Source organism: Triticum dicoccoides, chromosome 2B (genome assembly GCF_002162155.2).
Source record: "Triticum dicoccoides isolate Atlit2015 ecotype Zavitan chromosome 2B, WEW_v2.0, whole genome shotgun sequence".
Lineage (NCBI taxonomy): Eukaryota > Viridiplantae > Streptophyta > Magnoliopsida > Poales > Poaceae > Triticum > Triticum dicoccoides.
This window is the reverse complement of record NC_041383.1, coordinates 769,552,966-769,578,303: the sequence shown is the minus strand read 5'-3', so window position 1 is coordinate 769,578,303 and position 25,338 is coordinate 769,552,966. Positions and strand designations below refer to the sequence as shown.

General features: G+C 45.3%; 1 pseudogene; it reads left to right on the top strand.

Annotated features, from left to right (window-relative positions):
* Window positions 1-6,990: 6,990 nt before the first annotated feature.
* On the top strand, window positions 6,991-7,723 carry LOC119368682 (annotated as a pseudogene).
* Window positions 7,724-25,338: the final 17,615 nt, after the last annotated feature.

Here is a 25,338-nt window from a genome sequence, read left to right as displayed (position 1 = left end):
GCAGCAGGCGCAGGCGCGCCGGGCGGCGGAGCGGGCCGGGGGGCCACCGCGCGGGCCTGGCGGGCCGGCGGCGGCGCGCGTTGGCCGGGGACCACGTGGCGCTTCCTGATTGGACGAGGCGGCGGCGCTGGACGTGTCCGGTGTCAGATCGGACGTGTCCGGCGGGCGATAGGAGCGGGGCAAGGGTTTCGGGGGGAAATTGATCCGAAAATGGAGAGGGGAACATGTTTTTATTGGTAGAGTGAGCTAGGAGAGTCCAAATGAGGAGCGGTTTTCGGCCACGCGATCGTGATCGAACGACCGAGAGCATGGAGGGGGTTTGGATGGGTTTTGGGCCACTTTGGAGGGGTTTTGGGCTGCAAGACAAAAGAGGCTTTTACGGTTACCCGGTTAACCGTTTGAGTATCAAACGACCTCCAAATGGCACGAAACTTGACAGACGGTCTACCGGTGCTATACCAAGGCCGCTTGGCAAACCTCGGGCCATTCTGAGAAAGTTTAACACCCGCACACGGAAGGAGACAAAAGGGGAACGCCGGAGGACATAGGAGTGCCGGATTGCAAAACGGACAACGGGGAAAATGCTCGGATGCATGAGATGAACACGTATGCAAAATGAGATGCACATGATGACATGATAAAATGCAGCACGAAAGCAAAAGACATGGCAACACCGACGAATAACAGGATGACACCTGGCGCATCGAATCCGGGGCGTTACATATACCCTATGAGCAAAGTAGAAATATCCTAGGAAAATGAATCTTCTCCCTATTCAGTCAGCAGTTGTCCATTGACTAGTCTTACTTACCGCACCGCCCGGCGAAAAGGGATTTCTTAGTGATAGACCCACGAGAGCATGTGTGCCAGTGACAAAAGAAGTGTGAGACGATCTGGGAAGTGAGGGATGCCCTTCCTGGGTATCACGAGCGGCGAGGCAGGTACGGCTGGAGGAAAAGTAAGGCAACAGGGTGCTAGGTTTAAGCAAGTATTGTCCGTCCGATCATTGGAATCGACTTACCGAAAAAGGCAGATATGGTTTCACTAGTAGGAAGAACACCCTTCTAAGGTGAAGGTATTCCATTTCTAAGAAGGAAGTTCTATATATTCGAACTAGAGAGAAGCTCTAAAATGGAAATCGAAAAGGAACCCCTTGTCCGTCCAGGTACTCACCCTGCCGGAACTCGCAATCAAACATAGCGTTGGCAAACTAGGAAGGCACAGAAAAGAAGGCAGTTGCGAAGGCGAGCAAGGTATTTTTGAATTTCCTCAAATTGATTCATCAATGAAGTAGTTGAATTGAAGTAAATGTGCCTACGAAAGAAGAGTTTTCGATATGGATATGCGAACAGGAAGAAAGCAACATATATTACTATTGCATTGGCAACGAACACCGTCAAACAAAGATAGCTATTGAGGAGGAAGATCTAGATAGGGAGCCGGTTACGAATAAACCTGGGACTAGGAAACCCCGAACTACGAATGGAAACACTCTTTCAAGTAGGGGTAAACGGATCTAGTTAGGAAGCGGGAGATGGAAGAGAGGGTGTCATGTCGAATCTTCAATCGGGGAAAACAACGGATGCTCGGGATAAAGCTCGACTTCGATTGGTTTTTGATGGATATGAGCTTTCCCTGAATAAGGATCAAAATATGCTTCCTAAAACAGCATGCACAATGGTGGGCCGAGTACATAGCATAGCGTATATCAAGTATCCAACGCCTTCCGAATAAGGAATGGAAGCCGACTTAATAAAACTACATCTTGCTGATGTAGGTGTAGACAGGTATTCTAAAAGGAGTGACAATATTGGGTGTAAGGATTCTTCTATGCAAACATTGACCACTCGTATGGTAGCCTCACAGCCATCTACAAGGGAGACTTCCACCTCAACCTGAAGTTCACCCACGTGGAGCCTTTACTAGTCGGAGTGGTAAGACTACAACCGATCCTCTTCCCCAATGCCAGCGTTGTATGTACCACCTGCCTTCTACCCTAGCCGGCCCAATACCTTCTCCGCAGGGACCTCAACAGTCCACTACTTCTGCTGCACAGCCTAGTTCTTCTACACCAGCAGCTATTGCTCCTAATGATCCATCATCAATCTGCTTCACCTATCAACCCGAAGCTGCCATTTCCAGAACGGTTTGTGAAGTCAACTGAAGACAAGAAGATTGCAAAGTTTCTGGATATGATGACAGATATGCAGATTACCACCCCCATCCTTGATGGTGTCTTACAGGTGCCGATGTATACACAGTTCTTGAAGGACCAGCTCGCAAAGAAGCGAAACATTAACGAGCTAGAACTGGTTACTCTTACTAAGGAATGTAGTGCACTCGTTCAAATAAGCTACCTCTCAACTTAGATGAGCCTGCCAGTTTTAGTATTCCATGCTTGATAGGAAGTCAAACTTTCCATGCTTTATGTGGTCTTGGGTCTACTGTGATTCCCTTCACTGTCTACGAGCCACTACCATTGGGTGATGTACGGCCAACTAGCATCACTCTCCACCTTGCTGATTAGGATCCGGCAGACATTTTGGGTGATATCCCTACGATAGTTGCTAACTTCGCATTTCCAGTTGATTTTGTTGTCTTGGAGATGTAGGATAAGAGCTTTCCTTTTTTTGGGGGGAGACCTTTTCTAGCTACTGCAGGGGCTGTCATCGATGTGAAAGATGCTAAGCTCACGCTTCAATTTGGTGAGGAGAAAGTCTCATTTGACATTAGGTATATCTTCCAACTCACCTTCCTCACTGTCCAGACCATAGTAAGCAATATGAAACGAGTCACTTAAGGCCTAGTAAAATGCTACTCTTTGAATCCCCTCTTTAAGGCATATAAAATTAGTACTCTTCCTGAGCTATCTTAAGCATATCTCGAGCGAGTGAGTTTCCCTCCATCAAGTTCTAAGCGATCAAATAAGGTCCTTGCTCTCGAGCCAATGCCAATACCAATAGAGAGGGTCTAAACGAAGGATTCAAAGGAGGTTACCGGTTAAGGGCAAATGCAATCTCTGAGCCAGTTGGAGAAAAAAGGTAATCAAAGAAAGTTTCAGTTGGACTTTCCCTGCCAACCCTACCCAAATTTCATACCCTGCGATTTTCGTTCCTCTATTGATATTTCATTCCTCGAATCGAGACTTTCTTTGTCGAGGATCTCTGGTTTAGGGTACTCCATCAATTTTCAGTTTCTTCTTCTAATGGCTGTGTCCGTCTAAGGTGGCTATTTGAGCGATTTAAGTATCACGGTTGTCTTGAGCTCTGGATTGATGGACGGAAACCCGGGGCTAGGTTCGATTTCAACTCAGAGATAGCTGGGTCTATAGTAAGAGCCGCTTTATGAACAGTATCGGATGACATAGCGAGGGTAGCCGCTATAGAGCAATTATGCTTTAAGCCCAAAACTCTTCCTTCTAGGGATCAGATCAACCTAAAGCACCATCAGTTGTGGATTCATCCACAAAGTCTTTCTACTTAGCTCATCAAGTGAAGTAGCTATCAACGGCTTTAGCATGACAACTAGAACATCAAGCAATGGTAAACTGCCAAAGCTTCTACTATAGTGTAGCACCAGGGTTCAGCCTTCTCCTTGCCGAGTTGCATCGCCCGCATCGCGTTCAATTGGAAAGTCTGCCAAAGGCGCTTCCAACTCCTGTTTCAGGGTCTGAGGTTACCAAACAAAGATGAATCCTGCGCAATCAGAGATTAAGCCATAAGATACCACCCAGAAACTGGAAGAGTCGGGGGCACCTACCGAAGGAGTCTTCCCTCCATCGATTCAATGACAAAATAGCTCTATTGAGAGGGCCTTTGACAACCCTCTTTAATGTGGCTCGCTCCTAGTTTTTCTTCCCCCGCCTGTTCTATCTAGGCTGGTGGCTATGCCAGATTTCGTGTCTGATCGAACTTGAAACTAGCCCATTGAGCTTCTTAGATTCCAAACTAGAAAGAAGGATCGCACACAAGAAAATAGAGTTGGAAAGAAATATGGGGTAAAGATGAACTTTATTCTCCTAGCTGCTCTCCATCCAGCAAGTTACTCTCTTTCAAAAGATGACAACTCAAGATTACCAATCAAAACCAATTCTTTTTCTTCTCCTATAGCTTCATCATTACATCTTTCACTAGTTGTTGGATGTGAGTGATGAGATCGATCCATGGAATTTTTACCTCACTCACATACTTTGGAAGATGAAGAAATTCTCTTGAATTTACTTATGGGCTGGCTCTACATGTGGTCAGATGGATTCCCCTCTTCAGTCATTTGGTACCTCTCCAACGCTTCCTCCTATTCCTATTGATCAGATCAAAGCCAAACCTATCTAGTCTTGCACGTTGTCACCCACCGCTCTTGCCAAAAACAAAGAAATTCTATCTTGGGAACTAAAAAAGAATTGGAATGGGAAGTATTTATTTCTTGATTCTCCGGCTAGCATCCTTACTTCCTTCTTCAATGGAAATTCTATGTTTTGGCTCGGTATAAACAAAAAAATGAGAAATTCTCTTATTTGTAGAAAAGTCTTCTTTTGGTTAAATCTGGAGAACCCAGTCGAAACTCTGATTCATGTTTGTGGATTTTAATAGCTCTCCTATCTACCCGAAAATGATCTTCTACCTTTACTGTTTGTGTTCTTTACATATCTTTTGATTGTTTTTCAAATCATTGTGTCGTTACAAATTCAGTGGTTGCACCCTTGTGAGCAGGTTGTTGCCGGATTGGATAGGAGAAGTGAAACAAAGCTACAAAGGATCAAAATTAGCTGAATAAGTTAAGAAGAGCATTAGTGAAGCGAGAGGAGGACAAGATGGTTGGCAAGAGGAGGAAGGGATATTAAGGAAAAACGGGAGGCTTTATGTGGGGACCGCTGGAAATGCAAGAGCCAGGATAGCGCAAGAACTGCATGGGACAGCTACCGGAGGCCATTCAGGTATACTAGCTTCCTATAAGAGAACTAATAGGAACTTTGTCTGGCCAGGATTGGATGCCTCTCTTGAGGACAGACTGTGACGGTAAAGCAACAACATCAACTCGCAATGGCCCTCGTGCCATGAGACATGGATTTTAGTCGACGTAGATTGGATCGAAATATCGCACTTCCGCTCTTCTCCTATCGGACTAGTCACTTCCCACTCTCCTTAAGTGAACAGTTTAGCCACTATCCTCCCATATACTCTACTTTTTCATTGCTTATGAACTGGAACTTGTTGGTGCATGGATTTCACGTTTCAGCAGCACTTTGGTTTGTGCATGGTTGTGAAAAGAAGGCTTTCTATACACTTATATGAACTTCATTGGCGAAAGAAAGAGAAGCTTGCCATGATAAAGCACAGCCTTTCGCACTCCAATAGGCATATATTGTTACAAGGTTATGCCCAAAGGTCTCAAAAACGCCGGTGCTACATATCAACGCGCCATGACTAAGATCTTCGATGAGATAATACATAAGATTGTCGAGTGTTATGTAGATGATCTTGTTGTAAAGGCGGTATCCTATGAAGAACATCTTCGACATCTCAGAATCGTATTCGACCGCCTAAGGCAACATGCACTCAAGTTAAACCCGTTGAAGTGCGCCTTCATGGTCTCGTCAGGCAAATTCCTAGGGTTTGTCATTCGACATCGGGGAATAGAAATTGACCCGAATAAAATCAAGGCCATACTCAAAATGCCTCCTCCTCAAAACCTTAAGGAGCTGCGTTCGCTTCAAGGGCGCCTGGCATACATCAGGCGATTCATAGCCAATTTTGCAGGAAGAATCCAACCTTTTACAAGAAAAACCAAAAAAGACATTCCATTCTTTTGGGATGAAAACTGCCAACAAGCCCTAGATGGCATCAAAAGCTATCTCCTCAATCCGCCAGTCCTGGTTGCGCCGATACCAGGGAAGGAGCTTATACTCTACACCACGGCCTTGGATGAATCTCTTGGGGCTCTATTGGAACAAGAAAATGAAAACGGGAAAGAGAATGCCCTCTATTACCTCAGTCGTGTGCTCGTAGGAGCTGAACATGCGTACTCTCCTATCGAAAAACATTGCCTTGCACTGGTGTTCGCTGTCAAGAAGCTACGGCACTACATGATAGCACATCGGGTCACCTTCATCTCCAAAGTTCACCCACTTAAATATCTCATGACAAGACCAATGCTTACAGGAAGATTGGCAAGATGGGGCCATCATCCTTACTGAGTTCGACATTGTGTATGCGCCGCAGAAGGCCATTAGAGGGCAAGCGATGGCGGATTTCCTAGCAGCACATCATACATATTTCTACAGTAAATAAAATATTTCCATGGATGGGATTGCACGTAGTCCATTCCACATTTATCTATCTAGGTTATCCTTCTTTCTTAACAAAGCAGAATGTGATGATCGATCCCTCTATTATGGGATTTATGTTTATACCAAAGCCTCTACTTTAGATATTTACGCTGATGAAGGAAAGCCTTGTTAAAGACTACGACTTTGGACTTCCTTTTTCATACTCTTCTTTCATCCTCCTTACCAAAATGCTTTTCCTGGTTCAGAAGAATAAGATACTTAATTGTGGCTTACATATGGAAAATGCCTTCGTCTTGAAGCTACCAATGCACATCACGGTGAAATCATTGTCAATTAATTGTTAGATTCCCCATATCATCCATAGCCACCCAAATCTTTTTTTTTTGCCTCAAACTCTGCTGCCCTATCACTCCTCGATAAGTGTACTTACTCAGGTTGTGCACTTGGTTGAGCGAGATCTTCCCCTTTGGCATGAGAACCGCTTACCTACGCTAACGTAACTAATGCAGATGGCGGAAGTTAGTAGTTCTCCTATGCCAACATGAACACAAACGAAATCGTCGAATTTCGTATAGAAAGAAAAGGAACCACTTCTATTCTCTTTTCTTAATTATAAGAGGGATAAGTACTTATTCCTAGCCGGCAGTATCACTGCTTCTCCCCGCCTAATGCGTATCATTGTGCAATGCTTATGTGAAATCTCAATCCAAAACTTCTTCGTTTCGTTGGAAAAACCAACACCGACGTCAAGATCAGTCTCCTTTCCTTTCAAAAGTGAGCGAGCAGAGCTGAAAAAGATGGAGTTACCTGGAGATGAGATTTCTTTCTACGGATATGAAGGATAGAAATATGCTATTTGCTGCTATTCCATCTATTTGTGCATCAAGTCCGAAGAAGATCTCAATCTATAATGAAGAAATGATAGTAGCTCGTTGTTTTATAGGCTTTCTCATATTCAGTCGGAAGAGTTTAGGTAAGACTTTCAAAAAAACTCTCGATGGGAGAATCGAGTCTATTCATGAAGAATTGCTGCAATTCTTCAATCCTAACGAAGTAATTCCGGAGGAATCCAATGAATAACAGCAATTACTTAGGATCAGCTTGCGAATTTGCAGCACCGTAGTAGAATCATTACCAATGGCACGCTGTGCGCCTAAGTGCGAAAAGACAGTGCAAGCTTTGTTATGCCGAAACCTAAATGTAAAGTCAGCAACACTTCTAAATGCCACTTCTTCCCGCCGCATCCGTCTTCAGGACGATATAGTCACAGGTTTTCACTTTTCAGTGAGTGAAAGATTTGTATCCGGGTCTACATTCAAAGCTTCTACCATAGACCTAATTTGAGAAGGCTTGATAGTCCTAAGAAAGGTGAGGGTGGGGGGTTCTATTTAGGAAGAATAAGAAGAATCTCATTCATGTGTTCATGCTAACAGAAGAGCGGATCTAATACACATAAGACTTTTTTTCGGGAAATTCCTAATGTAAATGATGAATTTGGGATGTCATGCCCCACAAGTTAGTTGCCCAAGCGCTCCCTAGGAGGGCAGTCTACCACAAGATAGAGTTTGAGCCTGGAGCCAAAGCCCCAACCCCTCCATTTTAGGTTTTTCTCAGGAAAGAATTTCAGGAAGTCATATCGGCCAAATAAGCCTCTGACGGCTCCATATTGATTTTTCCCCAGTTTTCTTTCAGAAGAAGCGGGAGCCATTTTGCATTGAAACTCAGTATCAGCAGAGTCATCTCCTGAGAAAGACTTCTTTCTTATTTATACAAGATTTCAGAGAACATAGTGAAGCCCTCAAAGCGGTAACAAAGTCGTAAGTAGAGTAGTTTTCCAAAAAGATACCTCGTTTTTCCATTAAGTGTGCGTTGTCTGATGAAGAATAACGGGGGAGCCAACTCAATAACCTAGCGGAGGAACCGTCCGGACTTGAAACAGCGGATGTAACCCTTGCATTTTGTTCTTTTGTTCTTTACTCTATTTTCGCTTTGGCACTCACTTCCTTTGGAATAAGGGCATTTTTCTTCTCTACTCGTTCCGTTGACCATCAAACAGTTTCTTAATTATGTTATGTCAAATGATGGGAAAAAGGAATGAGTAATCAAAAAAGACTAGAACTACCCAATCCGTTGTAATACGATTCGAAGGAAACGGACTTCAATCCCTCATTCTTATTGTTTGTTCTTCTGATCCCCTTGTTTTTAACTCGCTTAATTCGGAAGAGGAAAACGACAGCAGCTAAAATGAGAAATGAACAACTGCTCGGAAAGCTTCGGTTTGAGTGTTGGTTTTGATGACAGTGAAGAAAGCTCGCCCAAAAGACGTACGTGGAACCAATGATACCAAAAAAAGAATCAAATATGAGGAGAACTGGGTGCATTGGTAAACGGCTCCGCCATAGCTTGTACGACTTCTGAATCCTATTAATTGCGCTCTCCGAATAAATAGGTACATACAGGCGGACTACATACACGTGCTCTCTGAGTAGGGAAAGTGAGAAATCTACGGTCTTCCATCCGCGGATGTGACAAATCAAATCCAATTTGGTCTTGTCCCGTGGCTCGGACCCGGTCGCGTAAATGCAGCTACCACTACGACGGGATACTATAGTTATTTACTTTGTTTCAATCCCTATTTGGCCATTCAACAGTAGCGTACGGCCTTTGGAAAGCATCTCTTCCTAGAGGGGACTCCCGCTTGTGATCTTCTTCCTTGGGTCGGAGAAAATAGAACTTACCAATTGGAAATGGAAATGCCGAATGAATTGAACCAAACTACGGAAACTGTGGTTGAGCTTGCCTGTCATTAACGAAGGATGGTTGTGAAGTTGGTGGAAGAAAGCAAACCAATGAATGCAGCTAGTCACCCCGAAAGGAGAGCCCATGTCTTTTTAGAAACTGACACAACCTGTTGTGTTGACTTATCTTATACTAAGGGTCCGTCCCAGCCAACAAGGGATTTCTCATAATTCTAGGATGAAACAGCATCATATCTCAGCTTGATTATGAGAGAGATTGAAGTGAAAGAACCCGGTTTCAGAGCGTGGAAACGGAAAAGAATGAGGTGAAAGGGCCGACCCATGCGGCCCACTTAGAATGTGCTTTGACTTCCCCAGGTTGTACAATAGCACTATTTTCTGGACCCAAGTTCGAAAGGATTAGGGCACTGGATTGAAGAATAGCTTAGTCCGATAGAAACTTAGGTTGGGCTGGCGGAGGGATGAGTGGAACTTCTGTATGACATGTACTGGTGTTTCATTAGTCCCTTGATCGGGTACCCGAAGCTCGCTTTGAGGAAGCAGTGCCATTTGGTTCTTCCTTCTTTCACGTCCATCCGCGAATGATTTGAGAATTCTTTTCATCACTATTTGGATCACAGACTTGACCATTGTCTATAGAAAGAAAGTGCTCACTCGTTTTCTGTTTGTATTCATGTGCGCATACACTCAGCCTAATTTAGTAAGTGTGAAGTGGAAGGGCGAGTACGGGTGAAAGCCCACTACCTTCCGGATAAAAGATATGCTCGATTTATAGATAGCTTTGCTTCACTATATAGCATGGGACGAATTGATAAGCTGTGAATGCAGGAAGGGAAACCTTAGAGCTTTCTTCGCTTATCTTCCCAAGCAGACCATATGATTCTCATTATTCTATTTCTCTGTCTTTCCAACCAGCATTCCCGCTTATTCTGATTGGAGTGATGTGTGGTCCCGGGGATAATGCAATTGATGGTGCTTGTGGCCCCACGGAATGACCGTATAAAAGGAAATAGGCAGCAAGGGAGTTGGGTAGAATAAAGATACTGCCTTTAGCCCTCTGCGGCCTTTTTTTGAAGTCGAGTCGTAAGGAAAGATCGATAGGATTTGGTCCATTAGGTGTCCTTCCAGACGGAGAAGCAAGAACCCTTTCTGCTTTGACCGCTTGCCCTCCTGGCACAGATGTGGGAAAAGGTCTCAGTTGCGGAATCAAATATGAATGAAGTTAGAACAATCAGCGTAAGCTCTTTCTCTAGGGCCACTATCAATAAGAGGAAGATGTCTCACAACCAGCCTACGATAATACATACCGATATAGGAATGAAGTATCCATAAACTCGTAAGTCAATAGTGAATCAGCGTAAGCTCTTTCCCTATAACCCTTTCTGCATTTTTCTATTTTTTTTATCCCTATGCATTCCGTTATTCCCGTAACAATGGATTGATTGTCCCTACCTAACTAAATGGTGGTGGTCTAGGGAACGCAATTGCTAGAGCACGGGAGAATGAAGAGTAATGATTTAAGCAAGAGCAGCCGCACGGCCTACTATAGTCAGTCTAGTGACTACTATAGTCTTTTCTTTCTTTGTAGTTAAGTAATAATGTTTGGTATAGCAGCCTTTCCGAGCGAGTCTCTGGGATCTCCTGTAAACCCCCATGATGTGGTAAAGGGAGGATATTAGGGGAAGCAGTGAGTGGAGATTCCCCTGCGGAGAGCCGGACGAGGGGAGACCCTCACGTCCGGTTCGGAGGGCGGGGATATCCCGACTCGGTAACAAAAAATTCCAACACATTTGCCGTCTACATAAGAAATACGTATTTACTACAGCCGAATGATCTCACACACATGCATGATGCATATTCCATCTAGAAAATTAAAACAAATGCATATATCCCTGCCAAAAAAACACACATAAATCTCACCAACGCATGCGTACATGATATATGTAGTCTAGCTGGTACGATCCTATGTAGTAGCTGGTACCATGATGAATCAGTTAACTTACGTGCTTCTGTTCACATCCAGACACATGCATACGTGTATGTTTGTGATGTGCTAGCCCGAAGCACCTGATTGTCGTGTTCACCCCTTAACTTGACTTGATCACCCCCATAACCATGAGAGTCGGCGGCCACGCGGCGTTCCTACCCCGCGACCTGCGCCTCTGTCTCTGTCATAGATCAAACTGTGGCTGGCACGATCATAACTTCAAAAGTATATCCAGCCAGTACCTATACGTCTTAGTCTGCTGTTAGCCGATTACCCGCTTGTGTAGCAAAGCCCCAGCGCCGTCGGCGAGATCAACGCGAAGCATCAGGTAGTCGTCCTGGCCTTGGCTTGTCGCTTCCAACAGCTGGAAGCCTCTGTACGCATACATCGTCAACCTAGAGAAACATTAGTAACGTCCTTGTCCTATTAATAATAAGTTTTGTCCCTCAAAAAAAACAAGTTTTGACTTGCCTATGCACGTACGCTAGAGCAAGCCGTTTTATCTCCGACTCTTTCCAAATTATCTTTTTCCGTGTCGATCTAAACTGGTCTGATTACACCTCCTGTCCATCGCGCCGCTTCTATTGGATAACATAGCAATTTAGACGTGACATGTTCAATTGTTTGTACATAATAATATTTGTGTGTAACGTATCCATCTTTAAATCTCAGCCCTTAATATATAAGATTAGCGGTCAATATAATTTAATCTGTGTGGACGAACGTGATGCCTTGTTTGCCTTTTGTCTTATAAATATATAATAGATGGAAAGGGGAAGACCGAAGATAAACAGTAAGTATCTGAATACTTACGATTCAGCTAGGGGCTTCACCCTTGGATGCTTTTTGCGGACTAGTTCGGGCTCTGAGTCCGAACTTTCCTGGAGGATCACTTTCCCTCTCTTGGGCGCCTCCCCCTCCGGGTCTTCGGAGGCCGCCCTCTTCTTCCTCCCTTACAAGGGGAGTCGCTTTCCACCTCCTCCTCCTCTTCTTCCTCGTCTCCCTCGTGGAAGGAGAGGGCTTTGGTCTCTCCGGACACTGCGTCCGAAGGACCTTTGTGGCGGGGGCCGCTCTTGGCCGCCTTGCCCTTCTTCTTCTTGGCCTTCTTCTCTGGAGCCTGATATGTCGCCGGGACCAGCATCTCTGTTAGCTGGGGGGTGGTCGGGTTCTCCGGTAGCGGTGTCAGACAGTTGATCCGCCCCGCCTTCACCGTCCAGCCTTGTGCAAAAAAATGGATAATATAATCTTCATCAAATTTGGAGTGTTGGACGAATAAGTATTCGAAAGGGTTATGCTTACCGCTGAGGCCGGGTTCTCACTGTCAAGCCCGATGTCCTCTGTCTTCATCAGTCAACTCTTCTGGACCTTGAAGAGCTACTTCCATATATCTTCGTGCGTTGTGCCGAAGAAGCACTTCAGGGTCCATGGTTCTTCCAGATTGAACTCCCACATGGGGGAGGCCCGGAGTTGGCAGGGAAGGACACGGCGGAAGAGCATCACTTGAAACACATTTGTGAGACCAGTGTTTTTGCCCAGCATGTTGGAAATGCGCTTCTGCAGCATCATCACCTCCGATTGGGACCCCCAATCAATGCCCTTGGCGGTCCATGAGGTGAGTCTCTTGGGGGGGTCCGGATCTGATGTCAGGTGGGGCCACCCACTTGGCGTCGCAGGATTTGGTGATGTAGAACCACTCTTGCTGCCACTCCTTGACAGTTTTGACAAATGCCCCTTTGGGCTAGACGGTGTTGGGGAGCTTGCTTACCATAGCCCCACCTCAGTCCGCATGCTGACCGTCGACCACCTTTGGCTTCAGATGGAAGACCTTAATCCATAGGCCGAAGTGTGGGGGGATGCAGAGCAAAGCCTCACACACGACGATGAACGTCGGTATGTGGAGGAAGAAATTTGGGGCTAGATCATGGAAATCTAGCCCATAATAGAACATGAGGCCTTGGACAAAAGGGTGAAGGGGAAACCCTATCCCTCAGAGGAAATGGGGAATGAATACGACCCTCTCGCCGGGTTCCGGAGTGGAGATGACCTGATCCTTGTCGGGGAGCCTGTGCGTGATATCCGCGGACAGATATCCCGCGCTCCAGAGCTCCTTGATGTCCTTATCAATGACGGAGGAGGCCTCCCACTTGCCCTCGGAACCAGATCCGACCATGGCTAGGGAGGGTGGTGGCGGTGGGAAAGATTGAAGTTCTTGGCGCTGGAGCTCAGAGATGGGAAGGCAGGAGCAAGCAGAAGGCGTGGGGAAAAAGAAGGGATCTTTATCCTCTTATAGGCGGTGAAATACCAAATGCCCCCCCCCCCCTCTCAAGCCTTAAAATTCACCTGTTCCCAAAGAGATCCTGCGAAAGGCATGGTTGGATTACCCAAAACCGTATTGATGAGAATCTCGCAATGGGTGGGCACGATCTCTGTTTTGACAAGACGTGCCAATGGAGGCTAAGCCTCGAAACACGAAATGGGATGTGTGAAAAACGGTTCAAAATGTTAAAGAGCCAAGTGACGCTTTGCCGAAAAAGTTGTCAGTAAAAGACACCGTTTGTCACAGCCGGATACAGTTCCGTTGTGCAGGGAGTTATCCTAAAATATTCAGGAGAGGGAACCCGCCTTGCAATGCCGAAGACAATCCACGTGCCGAACACATCATCATTGAAGACTGGTTCCGGGGCTACTGAGGGAGTCCTGGATTAGGGGGTCCTCGGGTGTCCGGACTATTTGATAGGGGCCGAATTGATGGGTCGTGAAGATAAAAGCAAGAAGACTTTCCCCGTGTCCGGGTAGGACTCCTATATGTGTGAACGGCAAGTTTTGGTGTACGGATGTATTATTTCCTTCCTCTGCAAATCGACTTTGTACAACCCTAGGCCCCTCCAGTGTGTATATAAACCGGAGGGTTTAGTCCATGGAGGCCATCAGAATATTCATAGGCTAGACAGCTAGGGTTTAGCCATTACGATCTCGAGGTAGATCAACTCTTGTAACCCCTATACTTATTGAATACAATCAAGCAGGACATAAGGTTTTACCTCGTTTAAGAGGGCCTGAACCTGGGTAAACATCGTGTTCCCAGTATCCCTTGTTACTATCGATCCTCAGACACACAGCTCGGGACCCCCTACCCGAGATCTGCTGGTTTTGACACCGACAGCGACCGCATGAGCGGATGAGGTCATGATGGCTCTCATTCGTGCCGACCCCCAGATCTTGGAGGAGCACCTAGCTGTCGAGGACACTATCTGTGCCTTCGAACGAAGACTATGAGGTGTTTTCTCAGTGTGCCCGTTCTTACCTCAACTTGAGAGCCATCAGGTTGGTGCCCGGAGCGGCTCAGGCAACTCAGCACTACAACGAGGGCACCCATGATGTGGAGGCCTCGCCCTCTTCCATGTCCAAGGAGCCAATCATCATCGATATCTCCGACGATGAGGAGTAGCTTGTGTTATTACCTCACTATAAGGACCTATGTTCAGTTTGCTAGCTACGCCGGTTAAGCATGCTTGATTTACCCGTTTCATGTGCTGCTCATGCCTTTCCTTAACAAATTCTAGTGAATTGTCCTATCTAATTTTACCATGCAATCTGTTGCTCTATGTATATGTTCTACATGTCATGCAATGTGGTGCTCACTTATTAACTGTCTGGTTAATTAGTTGTCATGTTCAGTTACTATTTGGTTCAATTCTGCAAATGTGATGTTCAATTCTTCAAGGTGCAATTTTTTATTATCTTCCATGTGAGAAATAAATCGAATTTATCTTTACAAAATACATGAGAAACAAATACAATTTCTTTATTTCCAAGTTGTCAAGCATGCTTGGTTTGGTTAACTGTCTGATCTTCTAGTATGTTATGTATTCTGCAATGTGGTGCTCAGTTAACATTTGCTTCATTTGGTGTGGTGTTTAGTTAATTGTTTGGTTCAATTCTGCAATGTGATGTTCAATTGTTGTGGGTGCATTTTGTTATTGTATACCATGTGAGAAATAAATCAAATTTAACTGTACTAATGTCACGCCCAAGATGCGACCCTATCCTGAAGGAACTCGAAGGTCCAACCAAGGATAGAAGCGCATCTTGAAGACGCTTTTGCAAGGTGGATATCATTGCATCAACATTACATAATAGGTAGGGATACATACATAAGGCATACAATGCCACACGAATACAACATAATCATACATAAGAGCAACATCTGACTACGGATGAAACATAAACAGAAACTCAAACGACATCCACCCTGCTAGCCCAGGCTGCCGACCTGGAACCTATCCCCTGATCGAAGAAGAAGCAGAAGCAGAACTCCAAAACAAGCAAACATCGCTCTTGCGTCATGATCATCACATAACCTGTACCTGCAACTGTGGTTGTAGTAATCTGTGAGCCACGAGGACTCAGCAATCCCATTACCATGGGTATCAATACTAGCAAAATTTAATCGGAAAGGAAGGGGTAAAGTGGTGAGGTTGAAGCAGCGACTAAGCATAATATGGTGGCTAACATACACAAATAAGAGCGAGAAGAGAAGCAAAGGAACGGTCGTGAAGCTAGCAATGATCAAGAGGTGATCCTGAACACCTACTTACGTCAAACATAACCCAGAGACCGTGTTCACTTCCCGGACTCCGCCGAGAAGAGACCATCACGGCTACACATGTGGTTGATGCGTTTTAATTCATATCTGGTGTCAAGTTATCTACAACCGGACATTAGCAAATTCGCATCTGCCACATAACCGTGGGCACGGCTTTTGAAAGATAATACCCTGCAGGGGTGTCCCAACTTAGCCCATGATAATCTCTCGCGATCAACAAAGGATATACCTTCTCCTAGGAAGACCCGATCAGTCTCGGAATCCCGATTTACAAGACATTTCGACAATGGTAAAACAAGACCAGCAAAGCCGCCCGATGTGCCGACAAATCCCAATAGGAGCTGCACATATCTCGTTCTCAGGGCAACACCGGATGACACTAGCTACGAGTAAAACAAACCCTTAAGTTTCCCCTAGGTGGCCCCGCAGGCAGCTTAGTTCGGACCAACACTCGAAGGAGCACTGGCCCCGGGGGGGCTAAAATAAAGATGACCCTCGGGCTCCGGAAACCCAAGGGAAAAAAGGGCTGGTGAGGCAAATGGTAAAACCAAGGTTGGGCCTTGCTGGAGGAGTTTTATTCAAAGCGAACTGTCAAGGGGGTCCCATAAATCACCCAACCGCGTAAGGAACGCAAAATCCGGGAACATAACACCGGTATGACGGAAACTAGGGCGGCAAGAGTGTAACAAAACACCAAGCATAAGGCCGAGTCTTCCACCCTTTACCAAGTATATAGATGCATTAATTAAATAAGAGATATTGTGATATCCCAACATAATCCTGTCCACCATGGAGCAATCTTCAACTTCACCTGCAACTAGCAATGCTATAAGAGGGGCTGAGCAAAGCGGTAACATAGCCAAGCAACGGTTTGCTAGGAAGGGTGAAAAGGTTAGAGGCTGACATGGCAAATAGGGAGGCTTGAAGAGCAAGCGATAGGTAGCGCAGCAAAGCGATAGAACGAAGCAACTAGCATAGCAATGATAGTAGTGAGATCCAGGGTAGCGGTCATCTTGCCTGAAATCCCGCAATGAATAAGAACGAGTCCATGAAGAAGACGAACGGATGAAGCCGAACCAAGCGTAGACGAACGAATCCTCACGATCGCAACGAAACAGGAACTATCGAGAAGAAGCACACAACATGGTAAACACACCACACATGAACAAGGCATGATGCTCAACCAAGTATGATGCAAGACAAGACTACATGAAGCTACTCATGGCAAGAGATGATGCAAACAAGAACAACATAACAAGGCAAGTTTAGATGAGGCCGGAAACAACATATAACAATTCCAGTAAGTCCTCATATGCCATTTTCGAAATTGGTCCAGATCTGAATAAACCTTATGTTCAAGTTGTTTAACAGCAAGTTAAGATGCACCAAGATGATCTACACGAGATTCTAGTCAAGTTACATATAAAGTCCACTAGATTTGGAGCTACGGCCTAGAAGATATGAGCAAAACAAGTTTAACATGGCATTGATGCAAAATGCATACAAACATCAAGCAAACACCTCAAAAAATGATGCAACATGATAATATGAAACTACATGCAAAATCAAGCAAGTTTCATATAGAACACACTCAAAACGGAGCAATGGTTCAACACATACACTCTATACAAGTCATAACAACAAACTGTCCAAAGCAGCAACTATGCATCTAGCAAGCATCAAAACAATAAGCTACAGCACCTCAACATAAAAACAAAAGGCATGGACATGATTTACAGGTAAAGCATAACAGAACATGAACACTGAGCTATCTCCAGAAATCACAAGAACATGCTCCAAAACACATGGCAAGATTGCAAATAATAACAGTTTCAGTCATTAGCAGAAATAACATCAGGTTGCAATGTTTAGAGCTATCAAACGACATGCTAAAAGAGCTTAACATGGCAAACAAAGGCATGACATGAATCTACTAATTGCATAGAACAAAAGTCCCTTACTGACCATGAGCCAAAAAGGCACATAAAATATGATGGCACCCATGTAAACATGGCAAGTGATATGACAGATTAAAACATGGCAGGGACAACAATAAGTAGGCATGTTGGTGAGCTTGAACCACTCACCACAGAGCAGTACATGGCATGGCAAGGTGACCAACAGCAATATGACATGTTTATAAAGCTAAGTATGGCAAGAACAAGTTCATAGGATGCATGGATCACTAGGAAAGCTCATGGCAAAACTGAACTTAATGTTAACAGGCTGACAGCAATATTGTTTAGCAACTTGAGAGCAAGATTACAACAAGCTACAGCAGGCTATAAATGCAACCAAGGGCATGGATGGATAGATCATGACATGTATAACAAATCATCCTTAGTGAACATCTCCAGATTATGTATAGAATGACTTGTAGCAGCAGGTTTACATAGCAACAAAATATAACAGAATCAGCCTAGCAAAACAGCAACAGCAAGTACTCTACTTCACGAGCATCAAGATGGACTCAAATGAATATGATGCAATGGAATAAATGAAGTACTCGTCGAGGCAAACAATTTAACATATTACACGCACGAAACGGAGCAGTATGCAGCAAGTTATGGCACATCAAATGGGGCACCAGAATATGCAAAATTATGGGGACTTTGGGGATTTTCTGGGTCAACCTCCAGTTATCTCAATCCAGATCCGGGGCGCAGGAACCGAGGCGGCGGCGCGAGCTGGCCGGAGTGGGAGAGGACGGTGTCCGGAGGGGTCGGAGAGGGTTGGAGGAGGACGGGGGCGGCGCCGGAGCCCGGCGAGGCTGTGGGAGGAGGCCGGCGCCGGAGGAACTGCGGGCTCCGGCCGGCCGAGGCGGCGCGGCCACCGGGGCGAAGAGGACGGCCGGCAGGCGCGAGAGGCAATCCGCGGGGAGGTCCGCGGTGGCGGCGAGGCGCGGTGCCGCCGGGGCAGCGGAGGCGCGCCGGATGGAGGCGAGCGCCTCGGGCGGCGACGCGGCTGGATCCGGGCGGCGGCGGCTCTGGGCCGCGGAGGGCCGCGGAGGGCCGCGGCGGGCCGGCGGCGCGGGCCACGTGGCGGGCGGCCGCTAGCACGGGGCGGTGGCGCGGGACGTCCGGCGGGCGCGGACATGTCCGGGCTAGGAGGGAAAAACGTCCGGCGGCGCGGAGAGGGAGAGGGCTAGGGTTAGACTGCGGGATTTTCGGGAGAGGGCATATTTATAGATTCTGGGAGCTAGGAGTGTCCGAATGAGGAGCGGTTTTCGCCAACAAGATCATGATCGAACGACCGAGAGCATGGAGGGGGTTTGGATGGGTTTTGGCCCACTTTGGAGGGGTGTTGGACTGCAAGACAAAAGAGGCTTTTACGGTTACCCGGTTAACCGTTGGAGTATCAAACGACCTCCAAATGGCACGAAACTTGACAGGCGGTCTAGCGGTGCTATACCAAGGCCGCTTGGCAAACCTCGGTCCATTCCGAGAACGTTTAACACCCGCACATGAAAAGAGGCAAAAGGGGGCGTCGGAGGACATAGGAGTGCCGGATTGCAAAACGGACAACGGGGAAAATGCTCGGATGCATGAGACGAACACGTATGCAAAATGAGATGCACATGATGACATGACAATATGCAACACGCAAGCAAATGACATGGCAACTATGGCGAATAACTAGCAGACACCTAGCGCATCACATTCGGGGCGTTACAACACTCCTCCACTAACAAGAGATCTCGTCCCGAGATCTTAGGACCAAGACGGAAGGGAAAAAGGGATGAGGTGAAATAAGAACACAAATAAAGAAGCAAAGAATCGAGAGCACTCGAGAAGAAGTGGAGAACGACGAAAATGACGAGAATCGAAAACCCACGGAACCAGATAGACTATGAAACCACTCCGGTTAGAACGAGATAAGAAACGAATAAGACTAAAAGGATTTAGGCAGCACTCCGGCTGAAAATGGAATGATTAGAACATGAACTTGAGAGGATGGAATGAAAAGAACTTAGAAATAAGGATTGAATGGAGTTGTTGAGAAAATCGACAACAAAAAGAATAAGCTTGTTGTGGACTTATGGAAAACATCTCAAAATTATGAGGTGATCGCCAACCACAAGAGGAAAAGATTAAATAGCTGAGAAGAATGAAGAAATGCAAAACTCCGCTTCAATAGAATACGGAGATTTAATTGCACTCCGAGATGCAAGAGGAAAAGGTACTTGAACTCCTCCAACAAAATCTGGATGAACTCTTGAAGAATGAATTAAATCCTGAAGAACCACCATGAAGAACTCCGGTGACAAAAGGATGGTGAGATAGAAATGAAGGAAGAAAGAATAAGATTAAAGCTTGCGGTGATTTAGATAGAGGTTCCGACGAGATGGCCAAGGAAATTTGAACTCCGAAAAAGAAAAGATGAAAAGACCTGGAACTAGAATTTATTCATTAAGAACAAACTCCGAAGGAAGGAATTAATCACTTCGGGGAAAGAATAAGGTTTATTGTATGCTTAACCTTCATCAAATTGACTTGATGACAAAATGGATTTTCATACTACTTAATTTTCTTGAAAAGAATTGTGAAGTGACATATCGCAAACTTGAGTAGGTCTTCATGAACCACCGGTAGGATTGGAAAGAACGAATGAATTAATATGATAAACAAAGAAAAAGAATCTTGAATGAACCACCGTAAGAATTCGAAAAAGACTGATGAGAGGGAATGAATCACCGGTGAGAATTAGAAGGCAAATATGCTCGAGGGGATTTAGATGCAAGAGAACAAAGAGAACATGAGGTGATTAAAGAACACTTGAATGAAGCACCGAGAAAAATAGAGAACCGTAACTGGAATGATGGCCTCCGGTGAAACGAAAAAGAAATCAACTCCTAAAATACTCCGGATGAGTAAGAAAAAGAATATCTGACAAATGGAATACTTCGAGAGGCTAACAAGAAGCTAGAACCACGAATCTTTGGGAGAACGGGCAAGCTTTAGGGAAACTCTTCTTCGATCTTCAAAGCTGAGAAAGACGACGAGAAACACCACCGAAATTGTTGACAAACTCCAGAATAATGAAAAAGAGGAAAGGTAGAACCCAAGATGAAAAGAATTTGAAAGCGATCTTGGAGATAGCATCTGACTGATGGAATCCATTCTTACGTCGAACTCGAAAAGAATTAGGAATGGCTCCGGAATAATTAGAAGAGTCAGGTAAGATCCTGGGAAAAGACCTGTGGGTTACGGCCCACTGAAGAGATAACACCCTTGTAAAGGATTGTTGAAAAGATAGATGATGCACCAGAACAATTGAAATATTTGAATGAGGTGACAACCTCGAATTAATTGGAACACAGACGAATCTCATGAGATATCTTGAACACTCCAAAAGGATAAACTGGCGAGAGGCGAACGAGCAAGGAAAACACTTGATCCAAGGAAAAGAATGTGATCAACCCGAAAAAAACTTGAATTGAGTGCACCGGAAAAAGAAAGGGTTAAAGAATGACGAACGAGACGAGAATTCACTGTTGAAATAATTGAGGGAAGACTGAAGAGGCTCCACACAAATGAAGTTGATGCTCGAAAGAGACTCGGCTCCGGGAAGAAGAGGGTGGGAGGGCGGGAAAAACAAAGGCAACTTGGAAGGGGAAACCGACGAATATCTTGAAGAGAAAACACTGGTTGAAATCATTGAGGAAAGAAAGGCAAAGACTTCACATGAGTAGGAAGGATACTCGATTACAGACTCCGGTTCCGAGAAGAAGGAAGGGCGGGTGGGAAAATAAAACAACTGAGGATTGAACTTGGCAAAGATGAAGAGGCTCGAGTCAACTTGACGAGAAATGCACCGGATGAAAAGAGCTGAGGAACAACGATCGAAAAAACAAACTGCGTGATCCTAAAGAAAAGTTTGAATGGGAAGACGAGTAATTCAAAACACCTACGTCAAGATTCCTTACCAGAGCAACGAAGAGGCTGAGGAGTAAAAAGAATTCCTACTCTCCGATATAACTAGACTCCAAAAAAGTTTTCTTCTAGACACAACAATGGTCAAACTACACGATCAATCAAGGGGGCTCCTATGGTCGGTCGAGGCTCTGATACCAACTTGTCACGCCCAAGATGCGACCCTATCCTAAAGGAACTCGAAGGTCCCACCAAGGATAGAAGCGCATCTTGAAGACGCTTTTGCAAGGTGGATATCATTACATCAACATTACATAATAGGTAGGGATACATACATAAGGCATACAATGCCACACGAATACAACATCATCATACATAAGAGCAACATCCGACTACGGATGAAACACAAACAGAAACTCAAATGACATCCACCCTGCTAGCCCAGGCTGCCGACCTGGAACCTATCCCCTGATCGAAGAAGAAGCAGAAGCAGAACTCCAAAACAAGCAGACATCGCTCTCGCGTCATGATCATCGCATATCCTGTACATGCAACTGTGGTTGTAGTAATCTGTGAGCCACGAGGACTCAGCAATCCCATTACCATGGGTATCAAGACTAGCAAAGCTTAATGGGAAAGGAAGGGGTAAAGTGGTGAGGTTGCAGCAGCGACTAAGCATAATATGGTGGCTAACATACGCAAATAAGAGCGAGAAGAGAAGCAAAGGAATGGTCGTGAAGCTAGCAATGATCAAGAGGTGATCCTGAACACCTACTTACGTCAAACATAACCCAGAGACCGCGTTCACTTCCCGGACTCCACTGAGAAGAGACGATCATGGCTACACACGTGGTTGATGCGTTTTAATTCGGATCTAGTGTCAAGTTATCTACAACCGGACATTAACAAATTCCCATCTGCCACATAACCGCGGGCATGGCTTTCTAAAGATAATACCCTGCAGGGGTGTCCCAACTTAGCCCATGATAAGCTCTCGTGATCAACGAAGGATATACCTTCTCCCAGGAAGACCCGATCAATCTCGGAATCCCGGTTTACAAGACATTTCGACAATGGTAAAACAAGACCAGCAAAGCCGCCCGATGTGCTGACAAATCCTGATAGGAGCTGCACATATCTCGTTCTTAGGGCAACACCGGATGAGACTAGCTACGAGTATAACCAACCCTCAAGTTGCCCCTAGGTGGCCCCGCAGGCAGCTCAGTTCGGATCAACATTCGAAGGAGCACTGGCCCGGGGGGGCTAAAATAAAGATGACCCTTAGGCTCCGGAAACCCAAGGGAAAAAAGGGCTAGGTGAGGCAAATGGTAAAACCAAGGTTGGGCCTTGCTGGAGGAGTTTTATTCAAAGCGAACTGTCAAGGGGGTCCCATAAATCACCCAACCGCGTAAGGAACGCAAAATCCGGGAACATAACACCGGTATGACGGAAACTAGGGCGGCAAGAGTGGATCAGAACACCAAGCATAAGGCTGAGTCTTCCACCCTTTACCAAGTATATAGATGCATTAATTAAATAAGAGATATTGTGATATCCCAACATAATCCTGTCCACCATGGAGCAATCTTCAACTTCACCTGCAACTAGCAATGCTATAAGAGGGGCTGAGCAAAGCGGTAACATAGCCAAGCAACTGTTTGCTAGGAAGGGTGAAAAGGTTAGAGGCTGACATGGCAAATAGGGAGGCTTGAAGAGCAAGCGATAGGTAGCGCAGCAAAGCGATAGAACGAAGAAACTAGCATAGCAATGATAGTAGTGAGATCCAGGGTAGCGGTCATCTTGCCTGAAATCCCGCAGGGAAGAAGAATGAGTCCATGAAGAAGACGAACGGACGAAGCCGAACCAAGCATAGACGAACGAATCCTCACGATCGCAACGAAATGGGAACTATCGAGAAGAAGCACACAACATGGTAAACACACCACACATGAACAAGGCATGATGCTCAACCAAGTATAATGCAAGACAAGACTACATGAAGCTACTCATGGCAAGAGATGATGCAAACAAGAACAACATAACAAGGCAAGTTTAAATGAGGCCGGAAACAACATATAACAATTCCGGTAAGTCCTCATATGACATTTTCGAAATTGGTCCAGATCTGAATAAACCTTATGTTCAAGTTGTTTAACAGTAAGTTAAGATGCACCAAGATGATCTACACGAGATTCTAGTCAAGTTACATATAAAGTTCACTAGATTTTGAGCTACGGCCTAGAAGATATGAGCAAAACAAGTTTAACATGGCATTGATGCAAAATGCATACAAACATCAAGGAAACACCTCAAAAAAATGATGCAACATGATAATATGAAACTACATGCAAAATCAAGAAAGTTTCATATAGAACACACTCAAAACGGAGGAATGGTTCAACACATACACTCTATACAAGTCATAACAACAAACTGTCCAAAAGAGTAACTAGGCATCTAGCAAGCATCAAAACAACAAGCTACAGCACCTCAACATAAAAACAAAAGGCATGGACATGATTTACAGGTAAAGCATAACAGAACATGAACACTAAGCTATCTCCAGAAATCAGAAGAACATGCTTCAAAACACATGGCAAGATTGCAAATAATAACAATTTCAGTCATTAGCAGAAATAACATCAGGTTGCAATGTTTAGAGCTATCAAATGACATGCTACAGGAGCTTAACATGGAAAACAAAGGCATGGCATGAATCTACTAATTGAATAGAACAAAAGTGCCTTAATGACCATGAGCCAAAAAGGCACAAAAAATATGATGGCACCCATGTAAACATGGCAAGTGATATGACAGATTCAAACATGGCAGGAACAAGAATAAGTAGGCATGTTGGTGAGCTTGAACCACTCATCACAAAGCAATACATGGCATGGCAAGGTGACCAACAGCAAGATGACATGTTTATGAAGCTAAGTATGGCAATAACAAGTTCATATGATGCATGGATCACTAGGAAAGCTCATGGAAAAACTGAACTTAATGTTAATAGGCTGACAGCAATATTACTTAGCAACTTGAGAGCACGATTACAACAAGCTACAGCAGGCTATAAATGCAACCAAGGGCATGGATGGATATATCATGACATGTATAACAAATCATCCTTAGTGAACATCTCCAGATTATGCATAGAGTGACTTGTAGCAGCAGGTTTACATAGCAACAAAATATAACAGAATCAGCCTAGCAAAACAGCAACAGCAAGTACTCTACTTCACGAGCTCGATGCACTCAGTACAAGACTCACAAAAATACATGGACGGCACCCCTGTAAATATGGAATGATGTAGCACAAAACACATGTAGACATCAACCTCATAGGATTCACACATCAAACATGGAAAAAAATGACAAATGAACATGTTCTTTTAACAGACAGCAGACAACATTATATAGCACTCTTGCAACGATGATTCAGGCATCAAGATGGACTCAAATGAACATTATGCAATGGAATGAAATGAAGTACTTGTCGAGGCGAACAATTTGAAATATTACACGCACGAAATGGAGCAGTATGCAGCAAGTTATGGCAGGTCAAAGGGGGCACCAGAATATGCAAAATTACGGGGACTTGGGGATTTTCGGGGTCAACCTCCAGTTATCTCAGATCCAGACATCTGGGGCGCAGGAACCGAGGCGGCGGCGCGAGCTGGCCGGAGTGGGAGAGGACGGCGTCCGGAGGGGTCGGAGAGGGGCGAAGGAGGCCGGGGGCGGCGCCGGAGCCCGGCGAGGCTGCGGGAGGAGGCCGGCGCCGGAGGAGCTGCGGGCTCCGGCCGGCCGAGGCGGCGCGGCCACCGGGG